We start from the raw sequence: 18,432 nt of genomic DNA on the forward strand, positions 1-18,432 counted from the left end.
CACATTTGATAGTGAAGTACAAGAATGACCCGCAGGCCAAGTTTTCTAATGGCTGAGAGTCCTTCAGACAGGTGGTAGCTCAAATGACACCTCCTTGTCACCTAAAATCAGAATGGCCCCTAAACTGTTTTGTTTCCATTCAATCACAGAAGGCATTTATAATAGGCATCCCCCCCCCAGAAAGTATTATGAAAATGCGATTGCATTGAAGGAGAGTTGAACACACTTCTGACTCTGGCTGCGGAAGCTAGTCAGGCCCACCGGAACACAGTCCATATGCTCACTTTTCCTGCAGTCTTTGAATGATTTCATTTGATTGACCCAGTAACTTTCTAGGGTGGAGGTGGGGAGGGAGTTATCATCCCCTGTCTGCGTAGGGAGGAACTGAGTAGTGTTGAACCTGAATGGCACAATGCTGGGCTCCTGGACACAACATCCACAACTGTCCTTGACCTCCAGAGCATCTACATCTGCAAGGAATGCTTCCATACATTCCGTTATTCATTCAACAAACATCTGTTGTGTACCTTTAGGCAGTGTATTCCAAATCTTCTTACGAACATGAATTAGACCCAGAGCCCATCCTTCAGCATCTGGCCCAGGGGTCAGAGTCCGTCAGAGTCAGACTAGTGGCCTAGTCACTCTAATATTTTTTACCTGAAGTCGGAGTCTGTAATTCCTGCTCTCTGTGCCTCTCCACGGACACCAACCGATCTCTGCCTGGTGGATTTCCGTGGGCAGTTCCATGTGCCTGGAATGACTCCCCCAGATGTTTGCAAGTCTCACTCCTTTGCATCCCTCCAGCCGTTTCTCCAATGTCACCTTCTCAGGGAAGCTAAACCTAGTGGTTCAGTTTCAAATTGCTGTCTACCCCTGAGCACAGCTAATTCTCCTTACCCTGTTCCACTTTCTTTTTCTTTTCCATCACCCTCATTGACTTAACTTACTATGTAGTTCGCTAGCTTGTCAGTGATCACTAATGTATTATTTATGGTCTGTAGAAGATCAGCTCCATAAAGGCAGCTCACTTACGCCTCCCAAAGGCCTGGAACAGTGGCTGGTGCATACTAAGTGCTCAATAAATATTTGTTGGCTGAAGATCTGTGGAAAGTGCATCCTAGGTCCTGGGAACAAGGCAGTTCGAAGGTCCCAGTATGGAAACACAGTGGACATTCTAGAGGGGCAGGCAGGAGGCCTGTGTGGCTGGAGAACAGAAAATTCAGATGAAGGCAAAGAGCCACAGAGCCCGAGTCTTATTCTGAGTAGAGTTAGAAACCCAGGCTGCTGCTCTTTCTATGTGACTACCTCTTCTCCCAGAGCACACAAATGTTATTATGTTATATCTTCACTCTCGTTTGCTATTTCTTTAATTTCTAAAAATTTTTAGTTGTACTAAAGTACACATGACATAAAATAGACCACCCTAACCATTTTTAAGAGTATAGATAGCTTAGAAACACGTTGACGCTGTGTGCAACCACCATTCCCACCCAACTGCAGAACTCTTTTCATCTTACAGAACTACACTTTGAACTAACTACTCACTAACTAACTACCCACTGAACACTAACTCCGCGTTTCCCCCACCTCCTGGCCGCTGGCAGCCCCCAGTCTGCTTTCTGTCTCTACAAACTTGACTGTCTAGTGACATTGCTGTTTCTTCATTTGTGGATTTGTGGCCTGCTCCATAAAACATATATATATTATTTTTTTAACATATATTTTTTTTTTTTTTTTTTTTTAAAGATTTATTTATTTATTTGACAGAGAGAGATCACAAGTAGGCAGAGAGGCAGGCAGAGAGAGAGAGGAGGAAGCAGGCTCCCTGCTGAGCAGAGAGCCCGATGCGGGACTCGATCCCAGGACCCTGAGATCATGACCTGAGCCGAAGGCAGCGGCCTAACCCACTGAGCCACCCAGGCGCCCCATATATTCTTTTTAAAGAAAAGATTTTATTTATTTATTGGACAGAGAGAGAGCAAGCACTGGCAAGGGGAGTTAGAGGCAGAGGGTGAGGGAAAAGCAGGCTCCCCACTGAGCAGAGAACCAGACGTGGTGCTCGATCCCCAGACCTTGAGATCATGACCTGAGCCAAGGGCAGATGCTTAACTGACTGAGACACCCAAGTATCCCCAAAACATATATTCTTAATTTTTGTCTTTAGAATTTTCTTTTTCTCTAGTTTTTAATGCAATGTATGTGAAATATAAATATTTCAAAAACAGTTTTTGTCCATTGTTCACAAACCACTGTGCATCTTTTTCTGTTGTTCAGCTTTGCAGAATATCCTGGTGACAACTATGTCATCTCTCAAAACCCAGAATTTGGAGTTGCCTATTTTTTTCAAAGTAACTACTGTTTAATGATACAATGAATCCCATCAACTTAGGGCTTTTTAAGGAGATAGTTTTGGTTAAAAAACGGTTATTATACACACAAAATGGTATCAGAATTTGGCTTTTGTGACTTTATAACATTTTGTATGCCTTCTGACTCGCCATCTTGTTGTTTTTCTGAAATCGCTCATCTGATCTCAACTGAAACCCACTTAATCACCACAGACAGCAACCCCCTGCCCTCTGCCAATAAGAGCTAAATGTGAGGGAGTGAAGACAGATCCAAAAAATAGGGCTTCCAAGTGAAAAAACAGCCCAAACCTCTGGGAGAGTCTACGCCTGATCGGCCTGAAGTCATTCTTGGTGATTTTTAGTTCTTCCTGTAGAACTTCCTATATCTTCTCCCACAAAATAATTATGCATACTCTATTAATTAGAAAAAATATAATAACCTCTTTAAAAAATGGCTCAGGGCACCTGGGTGGCTCAGTGGGTTAAAGCTTCTGCCTTCTGCTCAGGTCATGATCCCAGGGTTCTGGGATTGAGCCCCCCATTGGGCTCTCTGCTCAGCAAGGAGCCTGTGCCCCCCTTCTCTCTGCCTACGTGTGATCTCTGTCTGTCAAATAAATAAATAAAATCTTAAAAAAAAAAAGATGGCTCAGACTTTGTAAGGCTGAATTAGGGACAATGACCTAGATTTAAAGTGTCAAGTCCAAAATCTAATCTGACCGTTCCTGGTTGCATGTCCTTGGGCAATCACCAGACTTCTTGGTCTCAATATTCTCAGTAGACCTAAAGATAATCATCTCTTATCACAGGGTAGTTGTGAGGATCAGATGGGATAAATTAGATGATAGTATGAGCCTACAAGTATCATAAGATGTTCCTAGGAGGGTCCTGAAAAAGCATTCTCTGGTCAAAGCAAAAGGTGTTCCTTATTTACAGGACTTATCAGAGCCTTTAAAATGCTATTGAGCATGGTGACTTTCCACAAAGGTAGGGGCAGGGGGAATGTAGTCTTAAGGCTTTTCTATTTTTAACTGAACACAGAGAACAGGGCTAGTATTCCACAGGATGCACTGAAGGAAGTTCTGAGCTAAGGTAGTCAGGTGACTTGTTTACAATTTAAACAAAAATCAATTTTAAGAAAACTGGAAGGTCTTTCCTCTGAGTGCCAGTCAGTGAAGATGTCTTATGCTACTGAAGTGTGGGGAGAAGCCATTTATTCTGAAAGGACAATAATACAATCCTGCCTGTCACCTTCCTGAGGGAGCGACCATGTCGCAATTGCCCTCATCATCCCGTCTTGTAGTGTAGCGCAGAATGTCCGTGAGCTGGTCACCCAAAGCATGAGTTTCAGCTCTTTGCACCAGGCCAATGGCTGTCCACTCAGTCTTGTTTTCTTTCACTTTGACCACTACCCCCTTCTTTCTTGGCACTTAGGCCCGTCCCTTCTCTACACCCCCCTACCAAGACTTCACCCACTGCCCACTGGATAGCTCTATCTTCCCGGACTTTCAAACACAACTCGTGCCTCGGGGCCAGATCAAGTTCTGTCCCTCACCTGGCACCTTCTCCACTGGGCCTCCTCTTCTTTGGAGGACTATTGTTTTCAGAGACTGTTCCATCTGCTCAGGTCCCTGAAGAGACTGTTTAAGGTTGCTCAGAGCTCACTGAGGTCGGAGTTCATGTGTTATACTCTTGCACATCCCCGCCCCTAGCATGGAGCCCAGTGACAGGCCCAAAGCAGCTGACAGATCAACACTTACTTATTGGTGACGGGGACAGTAGGCTTCAGAGATGCCATGTGGTGAAGAGAGCGGATTCCCAGGCAGGACAGCCAGCCTGTTCTCCCGGGTCCGCCCCCCACCCCCAGCATCGTGGGTACAGGCAAATCACTAGACATCTTCGAATCATCCTTTCCTCATCTGTAAAACTGGGTTACTGCTTCCTGGCCTTCCTATCTCCAGGGTTATTGCAAGGAAGAGGGATGTTGAAAACTCAAAGCACTTCACGAACGTTAGCCACCGTTAATATTTTTCACGGTTGACAGACTCTGACAAATGAAGTATTCATCATAACGCGGTTCTCGCTCTAGCGTCCAGCTGCTGACAGCTGGTGCTGAGTCTAAGATGGTGGGAACAAGGGCCTCCGCCTTGTGGAGTTCCCTGCTCCTCCTGCATCATGGAACCCACCCAACCATCTGCTTCATCTCCATGGGCTCGGCTCATTTTCATTCATTTCCCAGAAGGTGTGGGGATGATAAATTACATCAGACAGCCCAGGTTTTCTGACGCTGGTCCAGGTTGGAGGCAGCAAGGCTAGAGAGCCCTCTCCCACCATGTGCACAGGCCAGAGACCCAAGGGAAGGGCTTGCCCGCACCTCTTTCTGTTATAAAATTTAATGGCCCAGTGTACTCGTAACGGGTCATAGAGTGAGGGGCTCCAAGAGGATCTGTCCTGGAGCTGAGATGATGTAAATTTTGTTTGGGAATTGGATGATGAAGTAATTTGAATGTGTGAGCAATTTTCAGTTTGTAGCCAGACGTGTTCATTCAAGTGAATCATAAGAAACTTCTCAAAACTAGGGTGAGAATGTGGGCCAAAACCGCGAAGGAAAGATTTTAGCGGAATAAATGTACAACAGACAGCAATGTTAGAAAAATTCATCTGCTCACTAACAAGGTAGGAAGCAACAGGTTTCCCAGAGGCATGTAAGAGAAACTTAAGATTTTAGGTGACTGAGGTTCATGTGAGACTTGAGAGAAATGACAATTTCAAAACTTAGGCTGTGTTAATAGAAGCATGGCGAGCAGAAAAACGGAGGTGACAAAGTTCCTGCAGTCTGCACTGGAGAGCTTATACCTAGTAAAGTATGTTCAGTTCTAGGTGCCTCTGGCTGAAAAACTAAGTCCCAGCTTGGAGGTTGCCCATGGGGGTGACCAGGGACATGAAGGATCCAGAAACCAACAGGGAAGAACAGTGTTTAGCCCAGAGAAGACCCAGTCAAGGGGACAAGATTTCTGTTTGCAGATATATTGAAGGCTGTTATGGGGAGCCATGTTGGGATTTTTTTTTTAATCATAGTAGAGAGAGAGGCAGACTTCCACTCAACATATAGAAGCTCTTATTCCCAGTAGAGCCATCTGGATCCGGGTGTCTTGGCTGATGACTGCAAAGTCCCCAATCATGTTGTTTAATCAGAGCCTGGGTAGTGTCTGCCAGACAGAATAACCACAGCAGGGTCTCCTACATTAGTGGACTGGGTGGACCCAGTGACCTTTGATATCTCACCCAAGTCTAGGAGAACCTTCACACAAAAATTTTCTCCACCTTACTAGAAAATAACCTGCCACCGATATTGCTTCTTAGATTGCTTCAGTTGGGGGAGAAAAAGAGCAGTCCATGCATGCTCTTCACATTAAGAACTAAGAACAGGAAACATTATATTCAGTTTATTTAATAAGTAATAATAATAAAGATATTTCAGCTGCATATTATGCCAGGAGGAGAGTAAAGGAGAAAAAAGGAAAAAAGGTTGCAGGAAAATTTGAGAAAGAATAATGGAAATAAAGGAGAGGAGAACAAGGCAGATCAGTGGGATAAGAGAGAAAGAGGCAGAGGCAAGAAAAGAATGAAGACCCAGAATATACAGTGATAAAATATTTTCCTTTCTTTTTCTGCCTTCTTGAAGCACGATACATACCATGATTAGTGCAAGATGGAGCTCTTCTGTTTCTAATTTAGATTTTACATTTATCAAAGATATGCATACATTTTAATAATCTTCTCAAATAATCTTATATCAAATAGCTTATTACAAGCTTATTATGGGAGCAGCAGCTCCTAACCTCTCATACCCACGTCCTGCTTAACCACAGGCACCTGGTTCAACCTTTAAACAGTAACTTTTTATATTTATTTCCACATTTGTAAATAATACAGTTATACCACTATTTCTTAACTTTTGTTCTGTTTTATTAAATGGATTGTCTCTTCCCGCTATGGAGAAAAGAGTTAACTTTTTTGACTCTATTTCTCATTTAACACACATTCTTTCTCCTATCTTCATGATGCAGTTATATCATGCTTTCTTTTAGGTTGTTTTTTTAGTTTACTTTATTAGGATTGTACAACCAAGCCATGCACTGTATTTTCTTATGTAACATTTAATTTTTCCCTAGAGTTTATAATGATCTTCTTTTTCTATTTATCCATCATCAATTCTTCTTCCATTTCCCCCACCCCAACCCCTATACCATTTTCATTCATCTCCTCTAGATATAGTCAAATACATCAGATATTCTAATTTATATTTTTGTAGATATCTCCCCTAAATGTTCTGATTTGCTTCATACTGGACCCATTGCTCTCCATATCCAGCTCATAGATGTTATCCAGAGATTTTCTTTCACTTTAATCCTGGAGCTTCTCCTTAATTCTGCTTTGGGTCAGGGCCTCTGTCTTCTTACTATACTGCCTTTCTCTTTCTTAATTTACCTCCCTGTTTTGGTGGAGCACATTTACCGTGGGATACATTTATGGAGACCTTCCATGTCTGAAAGCATCTCTACACTCTTACCATTACCCTTGACTGATAGTTTATCTGGGTATAGAATTCTAATTGAGATTGCCTGCAAATTTTGAAGGCATTCTACCATTGTTCTCTGCCTTCCAATAGTATGAAGTCCAAAACTTATTCCCATTCCTGACCTTTATATAGGACCTTCTTTTCCTCTCTAGAAGTATTTGAAATTTCCTCTGTCCCCACTGTTTTAAAATTTTTGCAAAGCAAGTTTTGGTATGGGTCAGTTTTTATCCTTTATCCTGGGTACTCAGTGAGACCTTTCAATCTGGAATCTCGGGTTCTTTATTTCTGGGAAATTTTCTTGAATTATTCCCTTCATATTTTCCTTCCCTTCCTCCTCACCCCTTTCTTTTCCCCAAACTCCTATTATTTAGATATTGGACTTCCTGGTCATTTTCTCTCATTTTCCTAACTTTTCTCCCCCAGCTTCCATCTTCTCATTTTTTTTTTCCTGTTTTACTCTTGGGGAGATTTCCTTAAGCCTTTTTTAATTTTTAAAAGAATTCCTGCTAGCAGTTTTTTTTAATTTCCAAGAGTTTCTTATTCTGCAATAATTTTTTCATCATACCACTTTCTTGTCTCATTGATGCAATATCTTTATATCTCCCTGAAGATACTGTTTTTAAGGATCAGCTTTAAAGAATATTTTCTTTTCCCAGCAATTGCCTCTATTTCCTCTAAGCTACTTATATTCTGTTTATTTATCTTTCTCTTTCACATGAGTCTTTAGCTTTCACATGAGAGACTTATTGTCTAAAATATTGGTTGTCTCCTCATATTTAAGAGTGAAGGGCTAGAAAATCTATTTGAAAGCTCTGTGGACATGGGCAGGTCAGCTCAGGGTTTCACTATGGAGAGACTTCAGATGGGTTTTTCTACTAGCAAATCCCCCGTGTTTGTCTCTAAGATTTCTTTTTTGTTGTTTGATCATCTTCGGTCTTCTGTTTGGAGAGTCTAGGAGTGGCAGCTAATCTTCGAAGAGCTGAAGGGGGAAAAACAGCTGGCAAGTCGGTCTTAGCATTCTGTATGTCCACTTAATCAACTTGCTTTCAGCGTGGCATAACCAGGCTGATGCCCCTCAGTCCAGACAGCTTCCAGAGGGGAAGGAACAGTTACCCAGAAGTGTGCAGTCAGAGAGGCTAGCTGGGAGTTGAAATGCTTAATAAGCCTATTCTCAACAAATCATTTGGTTTTAAGTCCCACCTTCAACCCAGTTCAAGAGGAACCTGGTGCTGTCCGTTCCTGAGACTTTGGGGAGTTTTATGGTATGTACCAATTACTATTTCTGTGTAACAAATCATCCAAAAACCCATTCTAGTAAGTTCCTGGGTTCCATGGGTTGGGAATGTGGACAGGCCAGGCAAGGGCTTCTTTCTAATATGCAATGTTTGGAGCTTCAGTTGGGCAAACTCAGATGGCTAGAAGTGACTCAAATGGCTGCAGGCTAAAACAGCTATGGTTGGAAGACCCATTTCCAGGATGGTTTCATCATCATCTACCTAGTATTTGGGCTGTGATGACCTTCAGAATGGGTTCAGCCAGGACTGCCTACTGGAGCAACTATACCTGGTCTCTTCATGTGGTTTAGGTCTCCCACAACATGACAGCTGTGATCTGAGAGCAAGTATTCCAAGAAGACCAGGTAGAGTTTGCATGAAATGACCTTTTATGAATTCACTTCAGAAGTCAGGGGCACCTGACTGGGTGGCTCAGTTGGTTAAGCAGCTGCCTTCTGCTCAGGTCATGATCTCCAGGTCCTGGGATTGAGCCCCACATGGGGGTTCCTGCTCATCAGGAACCTTGCTTCTCCCTCTCCTCCCGACTTGTGCTCTCTCTTGCTATCTCTTAAAAAAAGAAGAAGAAGGAGTCAGACAGCATCATTTTTGCTATACTCTATTGATCGAAGAAGTCACAAGCCCTTCTAGATCAAGGGGAGAGGACAGAGATATGTCAAAGCATTTGGGGGCTGTTTTAAAATGACATTATGTTTCAAATTAGATTGTTGCTCAGCCTCTCTGCTTTCCCCACTCCCAACTTAGGGTTCAATTTTCTTGAACTGTCAGCATCAGGTTCAACAGCAGTAACAACAAAATATCAAAAACCCTTTTATGGTTTTCTTAGTGGGGTTCTAAAGGCAGAGGAGATAATTGTTTATATTCAATCTGCCATATTTATCCAAAAGTCCCATTTACTTAATTGATATAATTCTTTACACATACAATTTTATACTAAGTCATTGATTTTATCACCCATGATTTTTTCAACCAATTTTTAACTGTATTTATCATTTTACATATGGCATTGTATTGAGACCCTTTACCATTTTGGTCACATTTCTCTGGATAACCTATTCTTTCTCAAAAAGCTTGTTGAGATGAACCACCCAACATTGAACCCAGATCTGTGGAAATATAGCACCTTGAAACAATTGCCTCCTTGCTTTGGATGCAAGATTTTGCTTTGCAGCCTGAGACCAAATGATGTTTCTTGGCTGCTACTTCACACTGTTGACCAAGTCACCCAAACCACCTTTACACATGAGCTATTAAACCAGGTTTTCTCCCTCTTGTTCTTGTGCAGTTGACTTGCAAATTCTGAGTGAGAGTCTACTTTACATTTATTCCTAGTTATATTTAATCTTGTTAGCTTCAGTTCATTACTCCAATCTGTTCAGTTCTTTTGAATTTTGATTCTATCTTCCATACTATTAGCTAATTCTAGCTTTGTGTCATTTACAAATCTGACAAGCCTGCTACACGCTACAACAAAGCCACTGATAATATGCTGAAAATCTCAGGACTAAGGCTCTGGGTGACTTCACCAGCCTTCTCCCCAAGATAACGCCAAGTCACTGAGCAACTGTGCTTTGTTCTTATAACTCAACATGTTTATATTCTTGGAATTCAACCCACGTTTCTCCATCATGACCACAGAAATGTCATGAGTCTTTTTGTTTCTCTATGTCAATGGAAAATTTTCAAGATATAAGGTATCAGTGGACTTGAAGTACACTAAGGCCAATAGATCAGGACATAATTGCCACTGAAAAGATAGCTTGTTCCTCAGAGCTCTCAAGAAGGAGCATGCCACACCATGGCGCCGGGTTTGGGGGGGGCACCTGGGAAACACCAGGGTTGGTTAGGAGGCAAAGGAAGTGAGGGGAAAATGTGGGGAAGAGACTTTGTTGTGATTTCCTTGGAAGGAACAAATTAAACAGGGTAATCAGGTTTAGGATGGGCTAATTTTAGTAATTCCAGCATGATCTAGGGCTTGGGAACTGTCCCTAGTTGTCTGGTAACTGGCTCTGGGATGATTAGTGGAGGAGGACAGTGGCCCAGAGTATGATAACCCAATAAAGAAGGTGGTTTTCAGTGTCCGTTGTGGACTGATAGGTTTGCATTTGAAAAACACATCACACTTACCAGAAGGCAAGTTTTTTACTATCTCTAGGAATTGGGGTGGAGCCTATTCCCTCCAGAGTCAGCAAGGTCCCAGATGTCAAAGTATCAGAATATAGCAAATAAATGGTGTGAATCATACACAAATATAGTGTGTTAGTACACAAATACAGTGAGCTAATGTTGATGCAAGGTGAGTCTGTGGACAGTCTCTGAAGAGTCCTGCCACAGTGCTCATGACTATAAATGCCACCAAATATTTCCTTCCACATTCCTCATCCAAAAGAAGGGGAAGAAAGGGTCAGAATAATCTGGCCACTATTTCCACAGACTATTCCTGACTCCTCTCTACTCATCAGCTTTGGGGGTGCTCCATGGAGGGGCACAGCAGAGGTCCAGCATGCAGGGAGTAGCCGCCACTGAAGATCCCTTCCCTGCATCCCTCAGGCTTCTCCTTATAAAGCACGTGCACATGTGGGTGTATTTCTCAAGATGGATTCATTCCTAGATCAATAGTTTTCCCTTTCCCCAATTCCTATGGAAACTTATGCATGGAAACCTCAAATCCAAGTTAAAGGCAATGAGTTAGAATTAAAACTGTCTGGGATGAAGTGTCTGCTCCCTAAGATCCACCAGGATGAGCTTTTGGCAAGGGCAGGTGAGTATCCTTGCCGTAGGTCATCTCTCCTTTCCTCTGTTGGGTAACTTTTGCCACTTCCCCAGCAGGTCCTGGCTCTCTGCCACACACATGCCCCTGTGCCCCTGACAGGGCAGACCACATCCACCAGAATTTTAGCACATGCGAGAACAGACTGTGAAGCTCATTGTCTTTCTCTAGAAACTCTTCCCGTCCCTTGAATGGGTAGAGGGAAGCTGCTGAGGACACAGACTGAAGACGGCCAGATCTCAGCCAGAGGCAGGAGCTGAGCCAGGAAAACTTTTCAGGAGCAATTACAACTTTTCCACCCTGGAAAGACCCTTTCCACGTCTTTATGAGTCATGTCACCAGATGAAGCCAGGGTGCCAGCAGGTGGCTTATCTGTGTGAGCATAATCCTCTCTCCATTTGGTCACATTTCCTTAGGCCACTGTCTATTGCCACAGGAGATGGAGAGACACAGCTCATCCAGCCCCATCTCCCTCCACACCCTTCCTTGGAGCCTGCCTCCCCTGCAGGTACATCTTGGATCAGAGATTCATCAGAATCCCTTCTACCTCTTCTGCTCTCTGACTGTGAGTTTTGATTGTAAGATCCCTTCAGAGGGATCCTTTAGAGGACACCCTCCAGGGAGGAAGATCTGTTCAGATTTTCTTCTTTGCAGGGTCCTCTATCCAGCCATGTCCCTGACTTTGGGCACATAGAGAGCCCATTCCACTGCATAACTGATCTTCAGAGTGTGTAACAGTAGCTCTCGAGACAACAGACACATTGCTGAGGGGCTGAAGCCCAAGCATCCAGATGCTGACATGCCAAGCCCACACCCTTGGCCTCTCTGAGCCCTGGTGGCTTTCCGGATTCGTTTGGTGGTGACACTACATTACTCAGTTCAGCCATTCAAGCATGCAGTCTCCTATGACTAGCATAGCTTGGCATACTTTCAAAGCACTTCACAGTCACTCCCAAGCTTCCCCTTCTAGACACCATGTCCCCTTCTGTCTAATCTTATCTGGTGGAAAGGGAAAGGCCCTTCTCAGGGTGTCCGGGGACCTGCCATGGGTGGGCTATTGGAAGAGTATTGATCTTCCAAGCATACAGCAGTCCGCTTAAAAATTGCCAATGTAGTCTACATGGAAAGGAACTTTTGTGGGCACTCAAAAGTTAAAAGAATAAACAGAACCAGGAAGGTTTGCCTGGCAGTCCCAGGGCTGCTCCATTGTACAAATCTAGGTGATACCACTCACATGAGATTTGCTGGGATTTGCATTCTGGGAGTTGAGCCCAGCTACCTGCTGATTCTTCATCTGGTCTCATTGCCATTTAGGACACATTTTGCCCTACCTCTTGACAAACTTCAAGTTAGCCTTTTAGGCTATGAGAGCAAGATGGGACTTAGAGCTTAGCAACACACTATTAGCTCATTTTGAGATGGGGAGATTGTAGCCCAAAGAGGTGAAGTAACAGGTGCAGGCATCCCAGGAAGAAGAGGCAGAAGTGGCTCCCAAGGCTCTTGACTTCCTCTTTACCTTTGCTCCCAAAGAATGGTCTAGAGACCAGCAGCATGAGCAGATCCAGGAGCCTGCTGGCAAAGGCAATGTCTCCAGCTCCAGCCCCAGCTGAATCAGAACCTGCCTTAAAGACTTCCTGGTCACTCGCATGTGCACATGAAATTTCACCAGACCTAGGAAGGACCAGTGGAGACTTCTAAGCATATTCTTATTTTTAACGTGACCCAAACCCCCCATTGGAGAAAAAAGGATGGATATTGTACATGGAGAAGGAAAGGGGGCTAAGATGTGTGCATTTTATGAATCTGTTCATCTGGAGAGACTAACCCTTCCAGGTAGATGGCCTCAGAGGGGACATCTGTGGGACAGGCTCCTGTAAGTCTGGGGAGCTGTGACCTCACGTCCTCTCTCATTCTCTTACTTGAGTAGGTTTTTGTTTTGGCTTCTGCCTGATTGAACAAAGGCTCAACCTTTTGGCTCCTCACCCTCTTGATATCAGGAGCATGACTCTTTTGCAGAGGGGGAGGCCCTGGTATCTGAAGCAGCTCAGCTCAGCTACTGTCTCTTGGTGCCATTGCTCTGCAGGAAGAAACTGCAGCTTCTGGGGGGCTAGAGACTGCACATTTGTGTTCCCCAAAATTCATAAGTTGAAACCTAATCCCCCATGATGGAGATAGGAGGCGGGGTCTTTGGGAGGTGATTAGCTCAAGAGGGTGGAGCTTTTATGAATGGGTCAATGATCTTATAAAAGGAACCCCAGAGAGCTGCCTTTCCCCTCCTGCCATGTGAGGACACAGTGAGAAGACAGCCATCTATGAACCAGGAGGAAGGTTCTCATCAAACTTTAAATATGCCAGCACATTGATCTTGGACTTCTAGCCTCCAGAACTGTGGAATAAATTTCTGTTGTTTAGAAGCCACCCAGCCTATGGCATTGTTACAGCAGCCTGGTTGGACTAGGACACAAGACACATGCTCCTCTCCCCACCAAACTCCGTAACTCTTTGGACCTCTCTTTAGGATCTGTTTGTTTCCTCAAAGTCATCCCCACATCTCCACTATACTGCAAGCTGCGTTGAGGGGGAACTGCTTCCAATGCATTGCAGCCTTAATTGGATTTAGCAGATAGGCAGTGCTGACCACAGATTCGCAGAAGGACTGGTAAAGAAAACACGTCTGCAGAGTGGGATCAGCCCCCTCCAAGAGGCCAGCATCTGAGGACTTGACCAGGTGTACCCTGGGCCTCCCTTGGTTCTGGGAAGACTGGCCCATTGTTATGGACTGAATGGTGCCCTACTCACACACATTCATGTGCTGAAGCTTAATACCTTCCCCCCCATGGCCTTAGAATGTGACTGTAATTGGGGATAGTGCTTTTAAAGGGGCAATCAAGTTAAAATGAGGTTAGGGTTGCCCCTAATCCAATCTGACTGGGAGCCTTATATAAACAGGAAATTAGGACCCACAAAAGACACCAGGGCATGCCGACAAAGGTAGACTATGTGAGGACACAGGAAGAAGGCGGCCATCTACAAACCCAGCAGAGAGGTCTTACAAGAAACCAACCCTGCTGACACTTTGCTCTTGAACTTCTAGTTTCCAGAATTGTAGAAAGTACATCTCTGGTGTTTCAGCCACACTGTCTGTGGTATTTGATTACAACAGCTTCCACAAACTAAGATACTCATGAACATGCATAGTGACCCAGATCCTGAATTACCAAGAACTAAATATCTAAGCACTTATCATAGTCCATTTCCATGAAGAACAGCGATTTCTAAGCTCCAAATGGAAAGAATTACTTTGATATAAACAAGTGATAGAAGGAAGTAGAAATTTGTGGACAAAACATAAAACGTTCTCCCCACGCGGAAAAGAACCCGCAATGTTTTGGACTGTCTTATGGCTGTGGTCTTTATTAGCATATTTTGCAACAAAGAGTGTATATGCTCACTTTTCCAGGCATAATTAGATTTCCTTTAAAGTTGGAAAACCAACAGTCTGGATCTGATTTGATGCTTTGCTTATCAGCTTATTACCAATATTTCTAAAACTCTATGCCCAGAAAGGCAACACTTAAAAAAAAAAAAAGTAGTTTTATTTTATCTCTTAAGTGCATGGCTGTTTTCAAATATGTGGGTCATATTTGTACTTCCAGGACCCTGAGATCATGACCTGAGCCTAAGGCAGATGCCTGGGCTCAGAGTCTGACTGAGCCACCCAGGCGCCCCAGGCTTCTCTTTTTTTTTTAACTAACAGTCATGTTACAATGTCAAAGAGGCTCCCCATCCCTATTATAGAAGGCAAACCTAGAGCTGTTGGCGAGTTCTGTATTCATGGCCCCTCCTTAACCATCTATTTGTAGATACCAGGTGTGATTCTAAGGTAATTCTGACTTCTTTCCTGACCTAAGATTCTAAGTTTCCTCCTTTCTCAACCCCATGTCCTCAGTGGGAACAGACTTGGAAACTCAAGAGACAGCACTGATTTTCCTAGCAGGGGAAGAATACAAACTCCAAGTTCCAAGAAGATGCCCGTCACTGAGGGAGTGGGAACCCTCACCCACAGATATGGGCCAAACAGAGTGCTATTTAAAAAAAGAAAAAGAAAGTTCTTATTTATTTATTTGTGTGTGTGTGTGAGAGAGAGAGAGAGAGAGAAAGAGAGAGAGAGAGAGCACACAAGCAGGGGGAGCAGTAGGCAGGAGAAGCAGGCTCTCTGCTGACCAAGGAACCCGATATGCAACTCAGTGCCAAGACCCTGAGATCATGACCCAAGCTGAAGGCAGACATTCAACTGACTGAGCCTCCCAGGTGCCCAAACAGAGTGCTTGAATCCACCCACAGTGTCTAGGTCCTTTGGTCAGCACCCATCTCTTCTACCCTATACATCACCGCCGGGTTATTCTTTTCTTCTGAATCAGTCTTTCTGGACCCATAACCCACACCAGTCATCAGAACAGAGAGAATTTAAAATAAAGACTTGTTTACTAGGTATAAAGTTGATAAATAGATAACAGAAAGAAGAAAAGACAAACCCTGCATACAGTTGCCATCAGTGTATGTGTGAGTGTGAGTGGGGTTGGGGGGTCCTTCTCCTCCTCTTCATACCTGTGTGGGACAGTGAAAGCATTCTCCTTCCCCTCTGCCTCAACTCAGCTCTCATCTCTGTGCAAACCTACACAATGCCTGCCCTCTCCATCATCTGCTGAAAATTGCTCCAAAATTAACCTTCGAGGATAGATTTTTAACAATCACTGCAACCTAATGGGGTTGAACTCTAAGACACAGATAGTTTCAGAATTTAAACTATTCCAGCTTTTAAAACTTTTTCCTACTATAGGTTTAAATTTCAGGGGAAGATAGGGAGAGAGAGAGAGAGAGAGAGAGAGAGAGAGAGAAGCGATTGCCTTGAACTTGTCTCCCAGACAGCAGTCCTCAGCTTTCTTCCTACCAGTTATATACAGCCATACCACCATCTCTTATCTTCTAGCTCGAGGCAAAATCTGCCTTTCCCCCCCCCCACATGATGCCAAAAGATAAAGATCATGGTCGTATGACTTGTCTCCTTTCCAGCAGCAAGAGCCCTCATGTTTTTACCAGGGCGAAAAATAAGTGAAAGAACTTTTATATAGGCAATGCGGCAAGAGTTTAAAACAGAGATTTAAAGTGGTTTTTATCACTGATGGGATCTCGGATACAGTCTTACCCAGATTTTGTGAATCATTATCAACTCTCTCTTTGTCCCTAATCAGATTAGACTGTGAGATTTAGGAGAAGGGGGGATATCCTAAGTTTTGATGTGATACTTAGATAGAAGAAAATAAACCAGCACAAATTCATCCTACTCTGAGTAATTCAATTGGAAGGGAGAGAAATGTAAAAGAAACAAAAGACCAAAAGGTCAATTAATAACACTGGTTTCACTTGATACCACATTTTCAGAGAAAGTGAGGGGTCTCTTCTCAATGGTCTTCTTGACGTGGAAGTGTTGATTTTATATTTTAATAATAACACCTCCTTCAGCAATCAGGTATGAGGTGCTCGACACATAACACATCCCCTGATGTCATTGGGCACAGAAAATGTTTTATTTTTACAATTTGGATGCTGTTCTAAATGTTCATTTCCCTTTGCTTAAGCAGAACTTACTTGGCTGTAATTTAACATTTTTAATGAATCAGAACTTACTTGGCTATAATTTAACATTTTTAATGAATCAGAACTTACTTGGCTATAATTTAACATTTTTAATGAATCAATCACCATTTTTGACTATCGTAATGTCATTCAGGCAGGATACAGCCCCCAAGGAAGATACCTGGGGATAAGAAAAAAGCTACTTGAAGCTGGCATGACCCAGCTGAGACAGATAGGGTAGATAGATAGATAGATAGATATAGATGACAGATAGATAGATGATCCAGATAGATAGATAGATAGATAGATGATTGATAGATAGATAGATAGATAGATATAAATAATAGATAGATAGATAGATATAAATAATAGATAGATAGATAGATAGATAGATGAATGATAGATTAGAACAGAGTCTATCTCAGGCTTTAGTGACATCAGCCCAGAACAGGAGGGCATACAGGGGCCTTAGCGCAATCACACCAAGAAACAATCCAAAAGTACACTCTTCTTCTATGAGCTAAGGCAGTGCTGAGTTGAAATAATGATAGTAATAATAATAATAGTAACAATAATAATAATATTTGCTTTGAGAAATGTGCTTGCTCACAGGTAATGTACAAGGTCACACAGTTTTGGATATGAGTATAAGAGTATTTTAGTCTCAAACCGTTTTCCAGAAACACTGTCTAATTACTAGCAAGAATGGGAACTGCCGTGATGCTGATGTTTGTCCTTTAACCAAAAATGGATATTATTGTTTTCTGTAGAGGGAGAATGGGACCCGGTTATTAGCATTACCATCTGGCACTGCTCACTTTCTTTTTGCCATTTATCCTTAAACTCTGAAAAAATTTCAAACATACCAAAAAGTTGTAGTGCTAGTAGCTGGGTCCTCAGTCAGTTAAGTGTCTGACTCTTGATTTCAGCTCAGGTCATGATCTCAGGGTCATGAGACTGAGCCCCATGTCAGGCTCTGCACTCCACAGAGAATCTGCTTGAGATTCTCATTCTATCTCTCTCCCTCTGCCCCTCCCCTTACCCATGCTCTCTCTCTCAAATAAATAAATAAATTTTAACAAAAATTACTCTCAAGAAAAAAAATCAGAGATAGGGACAAAGATTTCTATACAAGAATATTCTCTACAATGTTATTTACAATGGGAAAAAATAGCACCTTCTAAATGTCTAATAATAGAATAACAGTGGAAGTAATGATAGTGCATCTATACACCTCACAGTCTTCTGAGCAACACACCTGCTTCCCTCCTCTCCTCTAGAACTAAGGCCAGCCCTGAACCACACAGCCTTGCTGTCTCTGTCCGTAGCATACTGCTCAACCCTTTCCTGGGGACAGGGATCTGTTGTGACTTAGAACCCATGATGGAATTCATGGGCTAGACTAAGGAACACGATGAAAGACTGTTTCTCCTAATATTAACTTTCCAAACCTAATATTAACTTCTCCTAATATTAACTTCCCAAACCATTACATTCTGAGGTTCCTGTATCCCTCTTGAATCTACCCTTAGTGTCAAAAGTTTTTCCTTTCCTTTTGGCATCAGTTCTGACCTTTCTTGGATTCGTGTTTGTATCAGTCTGATGCCTCCTGCCAGGACTTAAAGCTCTGCCTCAGTTTCCTCCTCATTCTCTCTTCTCCACCAGTGCTGGTGCCTGTCTGATGGGCAGCTCTTGGTTATATCCTTCAGGCAGTGACCATATAGCCCTATTGCCAGTGCCAGCTCTGACTCACTTTCCAAGCTTTGGCTGGAGTTAATGCCATTGCTCCTCACAATAACAAGGTAA

The sequence above is a fragment of the Mustela putorius genome, unplaced genomic scaffold (genome assembly GCF_011764305.1).
Source record: "Mustela putorius furo isolate JIRA1106 unplaced genomic scaffold, ASM1176430v1.1 tig00000242_pilon_pilon_pilon, whole genome shotgun sequence".
Lineage (NCBI taxonomy): Eukaryota > Metazoa > Chordata > Mammalia > Carnivora > Mustelidae > Mustela > Mustela putorius.